Source organism: Synchiropus splendidus, chromosome 14 (assembly GCF_027744825.2).
Source record: "Synchiropus splendidus isolate RoL2022-P1 chromosome 14, RoL_Sspl_1.0, whole genome shotgun sequence".
In the NCBI taxonomy this organism is placed as follows: Eukaryota; Metazoa; Chordata; class Actinopteri; order Syngnathiformes; family Callionymidae; genus Synchiropus; species Synchiropus splendidus.
In genome coordinates this window covers 2,313,202-2,334,027 of record NC_071347.1, presented here as the reverse complement: position 1 = coordinate 2,334,027, position 20,826 = coordinate 2,313,202, and the positions used below count along the sequence as shown (strand labels likewise).

The 20,826-nt window shown below is 41.4% G+C and overlaps 1 protein-coding gene across 1 annotated transcript in view; it reads left to right on the top strand.

The window, feature by feature from the left end:
* The first annotated feature begins 4,632 nt into the window (after nt 1-4,632).
* The window catches only part of lingo1a (leucine rich repeat and Ig domain containing 1a), a 125,111-nt gene continuing 108,917 nt past the window's right edge, over nt 4,633-20,826 (top strand). Inside the window, exon 1 of the mRNA XM_053884531.1 lies at nt 4,633-4,929. The gene's annotated coding sequence lies outside the window, so the exon portion shown is untranslated. The remainder of the gene's footprint in view (nt 4,930-20,826) is intronic.

Genomic DNA, 20,826 nt, shown 5'->3' with positions numbered 1-20,826 from the left:
CCTCCAAGTGTACGCTGATTTGGGACATGAATCATCTGTGTGGGATTATACAAAATGAATCACGTCTGGCAAGGGATGCCCGCTGTGCTTTTCAAGGGATATGGGTGCAGACGCATCTTTTGCTGCTAGTATGGGGTGCTGAATGTAAAAAATAAAACACCTTTTTTCCTCTAATTTACCAAGAATATTTTCACTGATATTGCTATAGTTATTTCGTTGGAGCAGTCAACTCAAAGAATGTAGGAAAATAATGACAGCTGGAAACATATTAACATGATAATATACACTTCATTTATTGGTCATATGCGATGGAAATAAAACTGTGCTAAATATGCTCTTCTCCTCTGTTCAAGTAAACACATGCTGACTGGTCATAAGTGGGTAGTTTGTCAAGCCCATGAATCTGTTTTTCCCACTCCGTGAAGGAAATATTCCCTCATGAAAACATCTGCACCAACTGGAGCATCTGAGCACAGATGTCGGAATACCAGAGCCCTCCCATCCCAGGTCTGCATTTCAATATGGAAATCACATTTAAATTAGCCATGCGCCAGAGATTCAGCTCTCCATCACATCAGAAACACCAGATAGGATGAGCACGACGACAACAAAGAACAGACAAGGATGTGAGTTGGAGGCCTTAGTCGCTGAACTGATTACAGTTTTGAAGCATTGATTTAAAATACTCTTCAAATGTATCTCTCACTATTGTTGCAAAGTGAGCTGAAGTCTGACGGGGGAAAGCTGTGCCTGATGAAAATGCTACACCAACAGGGTTATTAACATGTATACAGACAATTAATGGCTTGTCAAAAAGTTTGACCAGCAAAAAAAGTCCTCAGGGCAATTCAGGAAACAACTTTAACTAAGGACTGGAAATTATGCAGCAAAGACGGGAATGCGTATAAAGTGAAAAGAACTTACCCATCATGTGTATGGCCAACTTGTAAAATTCCCCAACCACGCTGTTTTCTTTTGACGTTTACATATTGAGATGGTCCACATTTGTCTTTCACACCGACAGTAATGCAAGATGGTCGTGGTTTTGGCTGTTCTACACTGTTACACTTGCAGAGATGTGCATGTCCAGTTTGCAGTGCTGTCCAAAACAACAATCTTTATATTTGAGTTGCCTCACTTTATTCAAAATTAAATATTATAATAATTAATGGAGAAAAAAAATGCAAATGTGAGCCCATTGTGGAAGGACCAGTAACTAATGGAGCTTTGATAGCAACATGTGCAGTAGTTGTCACAGACGGTAAACAGACTGTTGAATATTGTTCATCAGTGTTAAATGTTCATGTGTATCTTAAGTGCGCTTTGCGGCATCACCCAAGTGTTGGCCAAGTGTCCAAAGCTGCAGAAGTGTACACACTCAACCTCAACAGCTGACTTTCCTTTGGGGAAGAAAAGTTACTCATCATATCATGTGCTCTGTGAATTACTTTTTCATTTTTCAAATTTGCATATTGTGAACAATACCCAATTCATAAAACATAATTACATGATTAGAAAAAATAAAAAAAGATTAAGAAGTTTTCAACCTTCCTGACTTTTGTGACAATACGTAAAGTTTGTATTGTATTGAGTCCTCCTTATCAATGGCATCTTGCAAACTTACAACAGAGATTGTATCAAGTTTAAAATTCTGCACGCCACTTTTAGTCATGACTGAATGGTCTGTGTTTATCTCACATCAGTAGCACCAAGTATCAAACTTTGATTGTTCCCTTGCCAGTAATTTGACATCTCCAAGTCAGTCTGTTAACGAAATGTTTTGTTATTGTTATGTGTCTCTGTTGGACATTGAGTTGTCTACGGTGTATGGTGTTGTTCTATGTATTTCTTATATTGTCTTTTCACTTATCGTGTTGCATTGGAAATTAGTATAACATAGAAGACACATTTTATTACAGTGTGCCATGTTTATATGTGCTCATTTTCAGTGGTATACCTTTATGTTTCTCTTGCTTTACTCTTGAGGCAACTAAATATATCTCTATTTCTCTACAGCTATGAGAAGAAGCAAGTAAATTCTACTCCCCTCAAGCACCTTCACCTGCAACGGTCTATTGTTTCTGGCTTTCCAGAAGAGTCGGCCCATGTTGGGTACATTGTGTTTCCTAGGGCCTTTATCTCTGCCAGAGATTCACATGGACACAGATGGCCACCCACAAATCCCATCTTCACTGGGTTAGGATAATGACTGGAGTATACATAGCTTCTTTTTCCAACTTAATATTTAACTCGCTGCTGAAGATCCGGGGAATAAGGTACGACGGGTGTCATACCAGATTAGTGACCAGATTTCTATGTTTTTACAGCTTGTATTAAAGCAGCAACATTTCTGTGGTGACTCTCTAACAATAGCTCATCCATGCTTGTAGAATGCATGTAGAATGTCTTCAAAACGAAATGGAAAAGTGAAGTGAAAAGGAAAAAAAACTTTAGCAGCAAAGGAGCAATGCAACCTTGGCTGGGGATCGACATTGGTTGCTACATCAGGCTGTGGTGTCCCCACCCAGCACAGGCATCGGACAGGCATGTTTCACTCAGTAATGTACAATGCATTCTGGCACAGCAACAGGCCATGTGGTCATCATTTCTCTTGAGGGCAGTCTTGCTTGCACAGATTCCAAAGATTTATGAAAAACAAACAGGATACAAGCAGATGATAGGGGCAGATGAGTGTACAATAGGGATGAGTACCGTGGCGGCTGGAGCCCACCTGGGCAGTGAGCTAATCAAAACAATTTTCAGGTACATGGCGGCACATTGTGCGGCGGAACCAATAGTTCAACTTGGGCTATAAGCTAGCGAATCCCATCAACTCTCATGTACATTATGTCACTGTGCGAAAACAAAGCAATTCAATGCTAATATGACTTGCCTGTGTTGATGATCGAAAGGCAGTGAATTCAGTACCTTGGAGAGGGGCTCACGCTCCTGCCACTGTAACACTTTCCAAGTCAGGATGGGCAATGAGTTCCACAAAGGACTGCAGTGGGTGGAGTCTTTTGTTCCTACCAATCAAGAGGACACCCTTTCACCAGACATCTGAAGACTGAGAACAGTTTAATGTCAGTCTGATGTTGCTTGTTTCAGCTGACACCTCAAAAATGGTTATCTACATTTTCACTTCACAGTTTACAAACTAGATTGTGTCCTATAGCAGCCTAGTTGTTGAGTTTGTTGAGTTTTCATGTGCCAGCCTTGCAGCACAAGAATGGATGAGGAATGGAAAGGGACTGAGCATTTAAAAGTTTAAATGTTTGAGCCTCAATATGGCTGTTATCATGCAATGTTCATTGAGTGTCCTCTTGCTGGGAAGATGCTTGTTTGATGGGAAGATGCTTGTTTGATGCTGGAATGTCACTTGCCAGTCAGGAAACTGACATAAATTTCTGCCAGTGCAAGAGAGATAAAAGTAATCTGCAGTGCAGTAAACCGTGAGAAGTTAATGTACTGTATAGCAACTTCAACTAATGCTGTTTTGCCAGCAAATAATAATGTTCCCATTTTAATTTTTTATCTGTCTCATGCAATAAAATAACATTACAAATAAAAAGAAATGAAGGACATTTGCAGTATTTTGCATACATTTCATTTCTTTTCATTGCATACATACATACATATGTCAGTCGACTACCAAAATACTGTCTACTTAATTCTTAAATACTGTCCACTGTTTTACATTTTGTTTTGTTTTTGTTTTGTTATGCAACCAAAATATTGAACACATGACATCACTTTCAGCCAACACATCCATGGGTCCACTGATTTTGCCCACACATGTCACTGTGATAGAGCAGATCACAAGTGATGGACTAATGAGCTTTCAACACAACACAAAACAGTGTCAAGGCGTTGCTCTCAGTTTGAAAAATGAAGAAAGGTTTTATTAAAATACTACATGAAGTCTTATCAACCGATCACCACAAACATTGAAACACAGTTTCAATGAAAATGCTTCAGCAACAAGAAGAAAGATCACTGTTGTTTTCATGTGGCTCATACTTCCACCATCACTGCAGTTTATCAGCTCTTTTGGATCGAGCTCATGAGTTTGTGCCAGTGTGATAAAAGTGACATGCTGATGAAAGCAAGTGGCTGTCACTGTTGGAGGTGGTATGATATCTGTCGGCAAAGTTGTTATGCACCCACGCGATATGCGATCCCACCGGAGGTTGGTATAGATCTGCGCTATCAGTGTTGTGCATCAAACTTCTCCGTTTCACATGCCTCAGCCGACCTCCTTTTACTTGTTTATCTCTGCTGGCTTTGTGCACAAATACGGTTCAGATCCACAAATAGATGAGGGCAATGGCTGCTGGGGATATTTTTCCCTTTCCTTTTTTTTTATCTCTCCTAACTGTGGCTCCACATTTCCTGCAGTCTTTAAAAGTGAGCAAGGGTAATTGCATTTAATGAACACCGCCATTATATTTGTTTAGAGCAGACTGCAGTTCAGACAGAAGGACAAATAAAGAGCGATGGAGAGATGTGCCTCCTCCCCTCTCCCAATTTCTTATCACATGCCGCAGCTCCTCCCTCCACCTTCTCCAGACTCCCCTCCCTTTACTGTGTCTCTCCTTTTCTCTCCATCCTGCCTAATATTACACCCTAGCAGAGGATGCCTCCTTCCTGGGAGTGTGTTGACGTGTGTGAACGGCATGTGTCAGAGAGCACGCACATGTGGCTCTGGTGCTAGTCTTCTGGACTGGGATATCAAATCATTCTCCCTATGCATATTTGCCATGCTTTTTTAACCCCCATGCCCCATTTCCTCCATTAAACACTCCCATCCTGCTACTCAAACAGACATCTCAATGGAATCGTCAAGCCTTTTGCCAGGATCTTGGATTTAAAGAGCAGCCACGGGAGAATAACGCAAGCGATCGCTGGATTCTCCTTATTAAAGCACCGGTAAGGAAATCTGTCTCATGTCAGTCCTCGCTCTTCCTGCTGTTCTTGCCCTTGCTACTCGATTACCCACCTATAACGTATAGGCAGGAGCATGTATGTATGCATTATGGCAGAGCGGAGCAGTGAAATGAAGTGGAGCAAGCTATTTAGGACATGGAGACGGGGGCTGTGAGGATGCTTTGGCTGGAGAGTAAGTGGGAGAGTCGTGGCTGAAATGTGTGCTGACACCCGCTGTGTTGCTCATACTGTCGTAGGCTGGAGGGAGAGATGCTCTGCTCTGTTCTGCTATTGATCTCCTGCTATTTTCAGTTCAGAGAAACTTTGCATCGCTGCCCTGATGGGCAAGGTTGAACGTTGCTGGTCCTTTTCTGGTGATGACTCATTTGAGGAGACAGCACAGCAAACTGTCCATAAGTTGTTGCAAATGCTCCCAAGTGAAACACAGGACTGTTATATGTTACATTCTTATTTGTCATTTTGTTAGAGAGATATAAATAGGGATAGTAAAATTATTCATAAGAGTGAATAATCATCTGTATGATTAAAGTTTGCATGTCATGAGACATATTTTTGTGGTTGTCTTGAGAATAAATATACAGCGGAGCAGGAGGTTTTACGGAAGAATAACTCCATGGAAATTTTAGATAGCATCACTTGCAATACTGGACCACAAATGGGGGGCCGAAAAGAAACCATCAACAGACATAATAGCTACATTGCTTCATCAAACCTTTATGCTCACTGTTACTTTCTTCATTGGCTGCATGATCTGACAGAAACCAATGTATTGGTGGGCGACACGTATTATCAACCTCATGTCTGTCTGCGCACATACAGCACAGGCGACCAACCAGCAGCCTACAGGCCACATCACCCAAAACACCTTACATCTTCACTTAGTTTATTTATTTTGTTTTAATTTTTTTAACAGATGACAGATTGTCAAATTGTGCTTCTTGTAATCAGATTTGAATCAGATTCAGGATTATTCCCTATTCCAACGAAATCAAAGCACCGAGTCCCCTTTCTTACAAAAAATAAAAGAAAATGAGGGATTTTTTTGGTGCCAACTAAAGAGTTTGTTAGGGATGTGCACCTAGCGGTCATACTTGTAAGACCCTATAATGCTGAATTACTGAAACAGTCGACCACATCCATCAAACATTTAAATAATTTGTATTTATAAATGTGTGATCCATTTGGACCAGTTGTGTTGAATGAGGTTAGACCTTTGAATAAAACTGAATAACATCAGAGATGATTTAAAGACTACAGCCTGAGGATCTACAAGATTTGCTTTTAATTTTCATCAACGCTACTGGATAGCCCCAGATTATTGAGGGAAACTATGATACCATCTACATATAAGGCAATGCAGTGATTTGTTTAACTAATAATAATTCACTTAGCTAAAGTCAAGCCAAATATTATTTGGCTTAACCATCAAGTGAAACATTTCCAAAACCAGAGGGCTCTTGTACAGGGTGTCCATGAAGTCAAAAAGTAACTACTAACCCTAGTAACCCTGACACTAACCACACATTCACAAGTGATTTAATATTTTGACAAACACTGGATATAAATAGAACAAATCTGGTTAAGTAATCATATCAACTGACTCTGTAGTATTCCGTACACCTGGTATGTTAAGACCACTGGACTTTATCAAACCTATCACTAAATTCCAGAGCTCACTCTTTGATCCATCAAGATCTCTCCTGTTTGGCTCAGCCTAATATCCTTCACACCTGTGAGGCTGATTTTGAGTACAACAGAGAAATAAAATATGATCATAGTCTGCGGAATATTGAGCTGAAAGTATGAATTGGAAACTGAATGGTATCTATTGTAACCCTTGTTGTCCGAAGGGTGCAAAGCCCTCTAGCGTTGGTTTTGCAATTGGATAACTCCCTACTTGCTTCAAGTAAAAGTCATGAAAAACTCACCACCCAGCAGGGGGCAGATTACCTTCTACCTTAAATGGAAGTACCCGCCAGCGCCCTTGATATGATCCCAGTAAGCCTCGCAACGAGTACTGAAGGAATGCGAAGTACAGAAAACAACGGTATATGCCATGTAGTGACCGAGTCCAGACATGGAAAACTTATGACAGGAGGATGGGGAGCAAAACAAGCTCATAAATCCCGAAGGTACTTACTGGACTCAGATGTAGGTTCTGTCTCTAGCAGTGTGAGAAGGAAAATGGAGGTGTGTACTTCAATTTTTAGATGGTATGCTCCCCTGTTTTGCTTCAGTGCAAGGCGGGCAGTTATCCAATTGTGATTCCACCCGAGAAGGCTTTGCACACTGAAGGAGAACCCAGTTTCTATTTTGGTTATTTCGACAAGCTGATTGTCTCTCCCTTTATCTCGGCCGCTATCTTGTCATCAATTCTCTGCTAATCTACCAGCTCTCGCCAGGGCCTGCACAACACTGAGCTATCATAGAGGCATTTTGTGATTGAAAGGGATGAAAAGAGAGGTGAACTAATTCAAAGAGAAGTTGACATAGTAGCAGAAATATGAAGGAAGGATGACAGGGAGTCAAAGGAAATTGGACAAAGAGGACCGCAAGGAGTGAGAGAAGTCTCGCTAACAAGCTTCAGTAAGAGCTTTTAGGCAGCCAGTTATGGTCAGCCAGACCACATCCAAGCTCTCCAGTGGAAAACATGATAGTTAAACCAGAGCTCAGATGCTTTTTGACGGGGCCATCAATATTTATCACATTCCCCATTTCAGGATAAAGGAAAAAAACAATAAAACCGGAGGAGGGAAAAGGGCAAATCAGATCACCTCACTCCCTGCATCAGATTATTTTCTCATTCCACAAGTTAAGATGGGGTCGACTTGATGTAGTTGCATAATGAAATACAGGTGCAGCCTCTGTGGCTCCTCATCTGCAGGGCTCTATCGCACCATTTTGTATTTATCGCATTATGGTGATCTAGAAGACTCAAATAGAATACATTTTAAAATACATTTGACTTATTGCGCTTCCTTGACAGTTTGGGCGAGTCAACATTTTCTGCTTGCCAGGCGAATGAGTTTTATTGCAATTTCAATATTGTTGTTTTGCACTTTAGGAAAAACACTGCATCTGAAGGAAGTGATTTACACACAGTAGAATTGTATATTAAGCGGCCAGCAGGAGGCGAAACCATTTTTATTTCATTTTTATTATTTATTTTATTTTTTTCTGGGTATTTTTAATTAGTTTTCGCCAGATCTTCTTAGTCTGGGACAGTAATGCTTTACTGTCAGTTTATTATCTCTCTGTCTCCAATAGACATGTAGGAAAACTTTTTAGAGAAAAAAGAAATATGGCTTGGGATGTCATGGATATGTTTATATATCAGTGCTATTCAATGTGCAAATATTCTTCAAAGACTTGACACTGACATATTCCATTGTATTTTAGGCCACATCACAGGTCTCACATCATGGAATTAAGACATTACATACTTTTATTGATACATACATTGTGTGTGAACCAAATGCTAAATGCTGTTGGCCGTCAGCTCTAATTCTTATTCTTAAACAACAGTACTGTGTTAAAAGGTAGATGTTTTTGAACATCCATTTGCTGTCTGCAGGGTGCAGTAAGGCCACGCCTCATATTGCAATTGTCTACGTGCTAATATATACTGCAATAAAATATATATTTTTTCCCTATAAAACTACAAGCATTTCTGGAAGTACTGAGAAAGCAAGCTTGTTAGCAAGTAAGACACATGGCTGTTGTTGCTTTTACCATCGTGAGACTCAACAAGCATTTGGCGATTGGCTCTACATTATTGAAGGAAAAACATTGTAGGGAAATTTTATATCTTTTGTATGATATGAGAAATGTGTCTCATATTTACACATCTGATTATATAGCTTTAGAAATTATTAAAAATAAATGGGTTTTTTTTTATAATGTAGAAAGATATTTGTGAAATTGATAGTCCATACAATATTTATGAGAGAAATGTTTTATTCATAATATAATTTGACTGCTGATTATCTTCACTATACATCATGTAACATTTATCAACTTCAAGAATGAAGTAGTCTATTGATGGAAAAATGCAGGATAAATCCAGGATATCTCATTTTCACTGCAGCCAGGTGTAAACAGTGGCATGTGGAAAGAATGCATGTTCCATTTGATACAATTTCTGGCTGGAAACATTTGGTGGATCATATAATACATTTGATCAAGTAAATCAAACATTGCATCGCAAGCATTTATGATAGTAACTTACTTTAGTCCCACATCAAACAGACAAGTGTCATCTCAAATTAGGCTAAGGTATCGAAAAGGAGCACATAGGAGAAAGGTTCTTTTAATGTTTGTCCCTGACTGTATGTAAACCACCAAAACTACAAGGTGCACCCTATTCAGTTGCAGCTGGTGCTTGGCCAATTTGAAAGATGCAAGCCATTGTGTTGGGTTTGTATGACTCACTCTGTCTGTTTCTAAGCTTGAGTTTTAGCGTGCGCAAACTGCCGCAGTGCATGAATTGGAATAGTAGCGAGTGAATTCTTCAGAAATGAACATGATGGTACTCTTTACGCACAGCTGGACATTTGAATACTCACGACAAGATTGTTATTGTTGAATTTGCTCAATGACTTGCACAGAGATGCATGAATTAGTCATTTGAAGTGTCGCTTACCTCAGGCACGAGCTCGGCTGAGGGATCACACCAGTCATCGTGAGTGCACTGGGCAGCAGTCAGAGCTCATTAGAGAGGGCAAGTCACTTCTTGGAGTGACTCGCCATGTCCATGACTGGCCTGCCAAGCAGTGAGACAGCCAAGTGAGACCTTAAAACTAATTCAACTTTCACAGCAATTCTTCTAAAAACCATTACTGAGAATAATGACAAAAGCATTAGTGATGTGCTTTCCTGATTGAGCATGATGCATGAAATGAAGTTGGCACATTTGTCACAGCAATTGACGGTTAATGGCGTCCGCTCATTCACATATCTGCACTGGACAATTAGATGTTGAAAGGCAGTGAGACTTGGTTGTGGAGCGATGGAATTCAGGAGAGAATCAAGAAAGGGAGGCAAGCAAAGACACTTAAGTGATTTGAGCAGAGATATATGAGGACAGCCGACAGATGTAGGCAGAGTGTAGGTGTGGAGTAAAGAGAGAGGTTGCCGCAGCAATGGCTTCTAGTGAGTTGTATAAGTGACTGGATGGCATGCACAGAGAGGGGGATGCATCCACCATAGTGAGGCAGCGAGAGAGAGGGAGCAGGGAGGGATGGAAATGTGCCAGCAGGTGAGCGTGTGTGAAAGATGGAAGAAAAACTTCAGGAAGCTAATGAGCGAAGCGAAAGCAAGGGAGATGAGCAGCGATGAAGGCGCCTGGTAGATCAGGTGGTTATGGAAACCAGCAGGGTGGAACTGAGAGCTGCTCTTAATTAGATGAAGGGTGGATTAACAACCCCGACCATATTCCAGATGAGGTTTGGAGGTGTTTGCAAGAGTCAGCAGTGAAACTCTGGGCCTGACTGAGAGGATGATGGGTGAAGGAAAAGTGTTTGGGTGCAGCATTTTAAGAACGCAGGAGAATGTCAGAACTGTAACATACAACAATAGAGGGATCAAGTTCGGATTATTCACAAACACCATAAATGTGTTCCTGTTTTCTGTGGTAACAGACAGACAGATGTGGTTAGGGAGGACTCTCTGTGGGCTCTGATGATGAGGAAGTTCAGTAAGAAAGAAGGCAGTATTCATGTGAGTAAATCAGAAATCAGCAGGACGACCAGAGAAGGTGAAGATGCTGGAATTAGAGCTAGTTGGTGGTGGGTTCGGTGACGGATGAGGAGCAGCGTGGTTGAAATGGAAACACTGTTGGACAGTTACTGACGACGAAGTTGCTGGTGGAGTTCTACACGGCCACCATCCAGTCCATCCTCACCTCCTCTATCACTGTCTGGTACAACAGCGCCACCTCCAGGGACAAGAGCAGACTGCAGCGCATCGTACGTTCTGCTGAGAAGGTGATGGGTTGCAACCTGCCACCTCTTCAGGACCTGTATGCCTCCAGGACCCAGAGACGTGCAGGTCGGATCAGAGCCGACCCTTCTCATCCTGGTCATGGACTGTTTGTTCCTCTTCCCTCTGGCAGGAGGCTACGGTCCATCCAGACCAGAACCTCCCGTCACAGGAACAGCTTCTTCCCCTCGGCCGTCAGACTGTTGAATTCGTGAAGAGCCTTGTTGTGATTTTATTTTATTTTAAATTTGATTCTGATTCTGATTCTGATTCAGTTGTGAGTCCTGCTATGGTGTTTGGTTTGGAGATACTCAGGTTCGGGAAACATACTTGAAGATACTCGGGAAACAGGAAACATGTTGGACGAATAATGTCATAAATTGGAGAATCTGTACAGAGGAAGAGGAAGACAAACCTTTGATGGATGTGGTGAGGGATGACATTAAGAGGATTGGGGGACTGCAGGGGATGTGCAAGATAGGTTGAGATGGAGGAGGGGAACAGGGAAAAAAAATCAGCAAGATAACAAGAAGGCTACCAACATCAACACCGACAGTCCAATATTCAGCTTTCAAATCGAGACGGCATCCATTTCCACAATATCTGTCAGAAGTTACATTGTTTTTAAAAAATCTAAATGAAATATGCTCGATTTTTAAATCCACAATATTGTGCACAGACATACACTGAAATTATTTTTCAAAACACATCATTGCTCATTCATGAAAAGAACATTTGGCATATAAAAGCACACACTTTTTAATTATGGTGTTTGATTTAACTTAAGCCTTTTAACAGTGACAGCATGTGTAGTATCTGATTGACGTTTTAAGAGCTGTTGTCACCTGGCTCCAGGGAAACCACACTGAAGTAACCATCCCTTTGGTGTCAGATGATTGCTCTTCAAAAGACAGATGATCTGAGTCAAAACACCATGTCAAAGTGTCAAAAAAGCATATTATTCTGATGCACTGCAACCAGCACATCATTTATGCAGTGAAGCCACTAGGATGGTTAATATACCATGAAGCTGAGGAAACGTCTCACGAGGCTGCTACTGCCAGACTCTGAATTCTCTTGTAGTTAATATTGATGGGCATACAAACTTCATGGCTGGTAAATGCATAAAAATTGTTTCCTTCAAAGAGCGTTGAACATTTTTTTCCTCGGAGTGGTCTCCATGAAACAACTTCAGATTGAAAACAAACGCTCACACACAGAGTGAGTACCAGAGTCATATCTAACAGTGGAATCTTGGTGGTCGCAAAGTCGTCTGAAATCCTGCAATATCAAATAACATTCTATCTTACTAGAGCAATGGGAGTTATGCTTTTAGACACATGGCTGTGGGGAAGTTTGGTCAGAGCTTGTGATACAGAGGGAAATTTTGTACCATTCACTTAGCGCCATCATCAGGGCAGGCACAGCAACAACGCCTTAAGAGTTCTTTATGGATAAGTAAATGTGTGTGGCGTCAGTATAGCAGCGGAAAACCACATGACGACGCTGGATGATGTCCAAGGGGTAACAGGTAGATTGAAAATAGAATGGGACCTAAAATGGAACCTTGTGATACACCACAGGGAAATGTAGCTGTGGATGAAGGTTCACAGTTCCCTGGTGATTGACGCTACTGTGTGAGGGAGGTTTGACTGTAACCTGCAAGGAGCAGTATCTTTAATTCTCCCCCAAAGCGGTCTAGTTAAATTTCATGGTCACCAGTGTTGATCACTTCTCTGAGAGGGTAAAGTTAGGGGAAGTCACTTCGATGAGTGGGGACCAGTCTTCTACAGTTAGCCAGGTTCAGTGATAATAAGGAAGTCTAACTTTTCTGGGGTTATACGATTATGACATAAGATGGATTTGTTATTTAACAGTCGAGTGTTGAGGAGTCTGAATATGAGAGAAGTAGAAGGTATAAGGATGACTTGTTTGGATTTTGGTGAGGCTATTAAAGCTGGGAGCGGTTGGTGATGGCCAGTGCCAGTCAGATCTACAATGGCAGAGCATAGCTAGCTTAGCATGGCAGCTAAGCTACAACGACAGCGGTTAAACAATCGAACAGCTAAGAAAGTAAAACATACCTACTAACTAGTCGATCACAACAATCAGAAGTTTAGAAGTTAAAGAGTGTGATGGTGGAGAAAGGTTCTGCGATGGGTCCAATGAGGAAGCAGGGTCAATAATAAACCAACTGATGAGTGTTTTTATTGCATAATTTTGGTTGCTGCCCCGACTGACACTTGCAATCAGTACTAGGTGAAGTCTGTTGTGTAAATAATAGGAAGGACTTCAATGAAATGTCACAATGATAGCTCGGCCAATGTACGGACGAAAAGGAAGAGTCAAGGTTTCACAGTCAGCATCATTCCACCGTGAAAAGTGACATATATTTGACAAAATAAAAAGTAACATAATATCTCACAGAATCTTATTCAAGCACAAGCATGAAATATTCAATTGTTTTCAACATGTTGACTAGATTGATGTCACTTTGCATTTTATCAGCATTTTATAAGTAAGTGCAATATAATGATGAGTACTGATGTGATTTCATCTTGACAAAGTAGGTGGCACTCTCGGTTTAAAAATGATATGAAGTTTCATCAACCCATCACCACTGAGGAAGACACTTCCTCTCTGTGACTGGAAGCGACTTCCTCTCTAACTGCAAAAAAAAAACTTGAAATGAGCGAAACATTTATCTGTCATTGTAGGGATTGAAACACAATCCTCAGTTGTACATAAAAACTCACAAAAACAAAGGAAGCATGCAGGTTGGGAGAGTGTTGCACTGAATAATCCATGCTTTCATATGAGACTGATGCTTCACTTGCACTTCCTGCGTGTTTGGAAACAAGCAAACAGAGACATACATATAATCAAGGCACAAAATGTATTTCTGCTGCACTAATTGCAGCCTCGGAACAGAGTTGCATCAGCACAGCTGCGGGAGGGGAGGCTTCCATCAGCATCGCTTCTGGATCCATTCCCAGGTCTGATGATGCCCAAGTCTCCAATATGATCCAGAGAGAGTAATGCAGATGCCAATATTACCAATTATCATGGGTGACACACTCACACTTCTATTTTCACTTGCAGAACGGAAAAAAAAAACACAACACCCATGCAAGTGCCGAGTACCTTTTCCATGGATCTCGGAAAAATGAGAAACTAATAAGAATAATAAAATAATGCGACTCTAGATACAGGGTGATATATACCAGGGCACTTTTTGATCAGCAGACTCAGAGACCTTCATGCTGTGTTTTTGTGGCATTTCTCAGGTGTGATTCCTGTGATTCTGTGAAACACAAGTCAATGACAGTGTAGTTGTGTTGTCTACCGGGCCCCTTCTGCAAGTGTTCCAGTTGTCCATGTAAGTCCATCCGGATCCTGAGAGCTTCAAGCTTGTTGGGACAGTTCTCCACCTGTAGAGTTCCTGGTCAAGGTACGAGTCCTTTAACTACAGCAATCAGGGTGGTGAAAGTGTCATTCCGCAACTTCAAAACTGCAACCTGCACAGCAAAGGTGTTGGTGAGACGGCTACCGCACTTTGGTCCAGTTCCAGCCTGGTGATTCCTTGAACTGAGTGTAGTCACTGTATGACTTTGGTTTGTGATGGGAACTTGTTCAAAATGATCACTTCCCACCTACAACGCAAAACCAGCAACGCACACCCAGAAGACCCACTCCCAGGAGGATGGCGCTGGGAGAAGACAAGACATCTTCTTCACCCAAGAGCAAGAGCTCCTCACTTCTTCACCTTGTCATGTCACCACTTCATCTCAGATCCTTGAAATTTCCTGTTCACCCAGCAGCAATACGTTACAACACACGTTTCATTTGTCACTTCGTGCACAGATCAATGTTTGTTGAGTTACACAGTCATCTGAGGTTGACAACTCACAAAACGTCCCCATGAACTTCATGCGCTCATCTGACTAGGTGAGATTTTCATGGGTTCATTTCTATTCTCCGTGGCATGATAATAACGGGACCATCTTTATTTAAACACAATTGAATAACCTTGACCATGACTCTATCACATCTCCGGACTAGGTGTGCTGTGCATTGTCTCCAGTTTTTGCTTCATGTGGACCATCACTCGCAGTCATTAAGAGCAGAACCTGTTTTGACCTTCCTGGTCTGAGCAGAAGAGGTTGATACCAACAGCACAACATTAACTGGTCAAGTTATCCTGTCTCCCAAGAGAAAGAGAAAAAAGTGGTTTTCGGCCCTGCTGAGTTCAATACACACACATTCTATTCTATTCATGATTGAAAGTGTTCCATTCTTCAGATGTTTCATTTATTTATTTTTTATTTATTGTTATATTTTGTAAGTAGTAATAAGCTCATCTCTTACTTTCGGCATGAATGAACTGTGATTCACTATTGGCAGTTTTGAATACATCTATGTTAATGAGAATCACATTATATGTTCCTTTCTACACACAATACATACCATGAATTCAAGTTTTGAAGATTTAGTTGAAGGGTTTTTACACCTGAGACTATGGCTGCTTATTGATATTCGGTGAAGCTTCAGTAAAGCTCCCTAGTCCTTCAAAACAAAGTCGACATTTCATTTGCAGCCAAAATGAACTGAACTCTGTCATTTTACAGCGCTAATCCAGCCACCGCCTTTATTGCTTTTTTCGCTTTAAACATCAGTGGTGTGGGAAGCTTTGTCACAGTTAAAGCAAGAGGATGATTCTTTAATCCTCCAGAATTCATGACGGTTTTAGTCAGTAGAGGTCAATTAATTTCATTGTTTACTCTGTACATGATGTCATGGCTGCTCCGTTGAGCCCATATCGTCGAAATATGTTGCAGATAAAGCAAAAAAAAAAAAGACAAACAATGATGGGGTTTAATGAAAACAGAAATAAAAGAAGAAACAAAAGAGAAAAAAACATTTTCAGAGGCCACTAGAAGGCACTCTTTGCACAGCAGTCGATGGCTTTGATGAACTATTTCAATAAAATCTCACATCATTTTCAACCAGAGCGCCACCTCCAGTGCTCTGAAAATGATTGCACTGCTTCATTATCAGCCCACCTCTACTAACCGTAACATAACAGAGACAGTGGCATGAAAATGAGAACACTGCTTCAATGACTCATGTTGCTAGCCTCCAGTCCTCTGTGAAACTGGTCAACACAATTGTTTCGATCAATGTACAGATCCACTTATGCCCGAGCACTTTGGTGAGGTGGGTGTGATGCTTCTGGCTTTCTTCACAATGTCCTGGACAGTCTTCATGTGGGAGGCAGTGGTAGTTCAAAACCACAAGATGCAGTGAAGATGCTGTAGATGGTGCCCCTGGAAAAGGATCACATTGAGGGAATGGGACTTGTGCCTAGTTCAGTTTGCAGGTGGTGGTCACCCCTTCCACAGTAACACCATTGATGATCATTGAGTGATGCTGTGTCTGTCCTCTCCAGAGATCCACCATTATCTCCATCCCATGTTGAGAATGGGATTGCTGTCCATACACACTGGACCAGTCGACTCACCTCTGTCCTCTTGCTGGCTTCCTGGTTGCTTGTGCTGAGGTTCACTTCAGTGGTGATATCCATTTTTTTTCACTGTGACAGACCACATGGTCTGTGGCCTTCATGCCATAAGTTCAAGCACCCGGTTGGTTCTGAGACCTAGATCATAGCGTCTTGGATGAGCTGTCGAGATACGATGGTGAAAAAAGCTAAACTGAGGTCCTGAAACACCATCCCTTGAAGTCCAGCTCAATGAGGTGAGAGATTGCCTCTTGCCACTTGGATGCAAACTCAAATGGGTTATGGGAGGGGCAGAGGATGGACTTGATACTCTGCATTGCATGACCAGTCTCTGGAAGCACTTCATGACGGTGGAGGTCAAGTGCTGCGTACTTTAGGTTAAAAGTATGATGAGTATGATATGTCAGTGGCAAAATTGATGCAATAATGTTGCAACCTTTCATGGGAAAAATAACAAAAGTGGATCAAGCTATCACACCATCAGTCATCGCATCCTGTCAGAGGATGCCAGATGATGCTCATGATCTCTGATTCAAAGCATTCAAGTTTAAAAGTCATTTGAGGTCATAGAGTGGAAGAACAAAATTAACAAACACAAAAAAGGACTGCATGATGTCACTGACTGTTACCAGCTGCTCTCACTCTCATGTTGAAAGTGCCACAGGTGCAACAAGAAGCAAAGGATTTTTTTTTCTTTTTTTTAATGCTGACTCTCTGGAGAGGCAATACACACTGATGTGTGACATGATTGCACTGGAGTCTGGAAACAGATGACTCAGCAGAGTGAAAGTTCACAAATAGTTGCTAAATAATGACTGAAAAAAAAAATCGAACAAATTAATCCACAAAAATGTACACTGTAGGAATGTGGAAAACAATATATATAGGTAATAGACCTGCAACCACAAGACGAATACCAAAATTATTAGCAAGGAGGAGACATCAAATGTGATGTGATGTTCATGTGACTTGTCCGGCTAAAATTCACTCTATAAATCCCCAAACAACTGGTTGGAATCAGCTGCGGCCATTACGATCTATTTTCACAATGAGTCTTGGATTTTCTTTGTGTATAATTGTTAAATACATTTTTGACAGAAAAAAAATATAATTTTGACACATTTTGAACAATCTGATCGTGCAGCATATGTCCTTTAAGTTGAACATCTAAATACTTGAAACTCTTCTCATAAAGAATCCATTGAAAAAAGGTAGATTTGATGGACAACACATACACATGTATATGCACCACATACATGTTCACTGTGTATCTGCATTAAATGCCAGCATAGACTTGTTCTAAGCCACGTGAATCTCGTATATATAACATTCATTTTTCTTTCTATTTATATATATATATATATATATATATATATATATATATATAAAGAAATATATATTTCTTTGAAAAAAAAAATTCAAAACAAAGAAAAATGAATGTCATTAGGGAGTTTAAAGAAAGAAGAAAGTGGTATTGTCTTTGTTCTTCAAGGATAAAAAAGCTTCTCTATCGTGTTATTTGGTGGTGAAGTACTTGTATATACGGAACTTGTAATGTAAATCCTAATTTCAAGCACCTGAGAGCGATAGATATTACTTAATACAAACTGGGTTTCTCTGTCTGGAACCACTGCTATAACCAACATCAGGCCGCGCCAACAGTGGGTTTCAAAAGCCTGCTCATCATTTATTTATGCATTTCTACTTTGCTCTCCCTCAGAAAAGGAAGGTTCAGCAACCACCTCTGAAGGCTTACATTCTTTGAATGAATTGCCTGATTTGGGTTTGAGTTATTGACAGTCATGTCCAGCACACGTCATGGGTAAAAGTTTCATGCTGAACTCTCGTTTGGCCACACATCATTAAGATGTGTGTCTGCTGCTGTAGGTGTGGATAGTGAGGTCCAGCCGGAGAGCAAGAGCTGCTTTGTGGATGGCGAGCCATTGCACACATCGTGACTGGGAAGAACAAAACGGTGCTGAACTAATGGTTGCTCATCAGTTGCAGCAGACATAGTGAGAGGCCCTTGTCTTTTGTTTTGCTCTCTCTTATGACTGAATATTTAACAAGATTTGAACAAAAATCCTCTGTCGTGCACTCTCAGACTTACAGAGTAAGTGTCATTATTTTTTCCTAAACTTTTTTGAATATATTTTTTTCGTTTATAGCATCTGACTGGTGGATGCAAGTTTATTTCCTGCTTAGAGCATTCTTGTGCATGACCATGGTACAAAGGTGCTTTTCTCTAAATCCACATTTGAGGGGACAACCTCCTCTGGCTCTAACTAACTGAAGATGTATTTTAGTGGAAAGGTGGCATCCTTCTGGTTGCGCTCTGATATTTACCATGTTTTGCTTGTTGCGCCCCTGCTGCTGAAGTTAAAAGCTATATGGCTCAAATGCAGTTACACTGCATGTATATGTATAAATAACAGTACACAAGTCTGTGGCCATGAACGCCACGCTTATTTTGAGAAAAAATGTATAAAAATATGATCCCCTATGACTGTGAATTAAGGAGAACAAATGCTTAAGACTGCAGCCAATTTTTATCCAGTGTTGAAACAAAGGTCTGTTGTTGTATTGGTGTTGCAATGGAATGAAATGGAAGAGAGGGGTTGTGCTTCAACATACTATGCAGACGGCTAACTTCTAGGTCACGTAAAATGTCCACTTGTGACAGCCAACACTCGAAGGTTGTGATACGTCACCTTTTCCTACTCACATGTATAATAGTTATAAAACCAGTCAAGTGACATGAAAAGTAACACATTCATAGTCTTTGTAAGGTATCATAGGATTGAAATTAATCCATTCCAAGGTTGGACCCTCCTCTCCAGCACCTTAGAGTAGACCTTACGACGGAGGCTGAGGAGTGAGATTCGTCTGTAGTCGGAAGACACCCTCTGGTCCCCCTTTTTAAATCGGGGAACCACCACCCCAGTCTGCCACTCATCCGGTACTGACCCAGACATCCACATAATGTTGAAGAGGCGTGTCAGCCAAGACAGCCTCTCAACACCCAGCACCTTCAGCATTTCTGGACGAATCTCATCAACTCCTGGAGTCTTGCCACTCAGTGTCTAGAAAATACTGCTGCAAGTCAGATGATAAGATTACAAAATGGACATAGGAAGCTCTGGTACCAAGTACACTTATGAGCTTCCCGATGTTCGTACATGGTGTCCGTAATGGACAAACATTGACTAGCACAGAAGTCCAACAACAAACTGCAATGCAAGTTCAGATCAGAAAGACCATTCTTCCGAATCATGCCGAATCAGCAGTTTCTCCGTCATTGGCGTCATGTACGTTGACGTCTACCAGGAGGACAATCGAATCCCCTGGCGAGGCCACACACAAGACCCCACCAAGGGCCTCCAAGAAGGATGAATACGCCGAGCTACTGTTTGGTGCATACGCACAAACAAAAGTCAGAGTTTTGCCTCCCTTTAGCCTAAGCTGCTGAGAGGCGACCCTCTGGTCCACCGGAAAGAACTCCAACACACAGGCGCTCAGCTGGGGGCTTGTGAGCGTTCCCGTGCCTGCATTGCGTCTCGCACCTCCATAATTCCTTCTCCACCAAATTTCACACTTGGCACAATGCAGTCCCGAATGTACTGTTACCCTGGCAACGTCCACACCCAGACTCATCCATCAGATTGCGAGATGGAAAAGCGTGATTCATCACTCCCAAGAAAGCGTCTGCACTGCTCCATAGTCCATGGGTGGCGTGCGTTACACCAAACCACAGCACAGTTGCTAAGCCATGGAAAGCCATTCCATGAAGCTCTCTGTGTACTGTACTTGGACTAATCTGAAGGCCTCATGGAGTTTGGAGCTCTGTAGCAAATGACTGTGCGGGAAGTCGGCAACCTCTTTGCAGTATGCGCCTCAGCATCCACTGACCCCTCTTGGTCAGTTTACATGGCCTACCACTTTGTGGCTGAGCTACTGTTGTTCCCAAACGCTTCCATTTTCTGATGATAAAGCTGACAGTTGACTGTAGAATATTTAGGGGTGAGGAAATTTCACGACTGGATTTGTTGCACAGGCTGCATCCTCTGACAGCTCTGGGCTGGAATTCACTGAGCTCCTGAGAGCGGCCCATTCTTTCACAAATGTTTGTCAAAACAGTCTGCAGGACTAGGTACTGAGTAGGGCACCTGATTCTGATCATTTGGATGGGTGAGCAAATACTCTTGGTCATACAGTGTATATAAAACTATGTTTGATTTGATGGATCATTTTTTTCACATCACGTACACAGAACGTCTCATCATTTTGATTACAAATTCATCGTGAATCCATGTGATCGGTAAAGTATTTATATTATAACAAATATGTAATCAATCACCCACTGTCTTTTACCTAGTGGG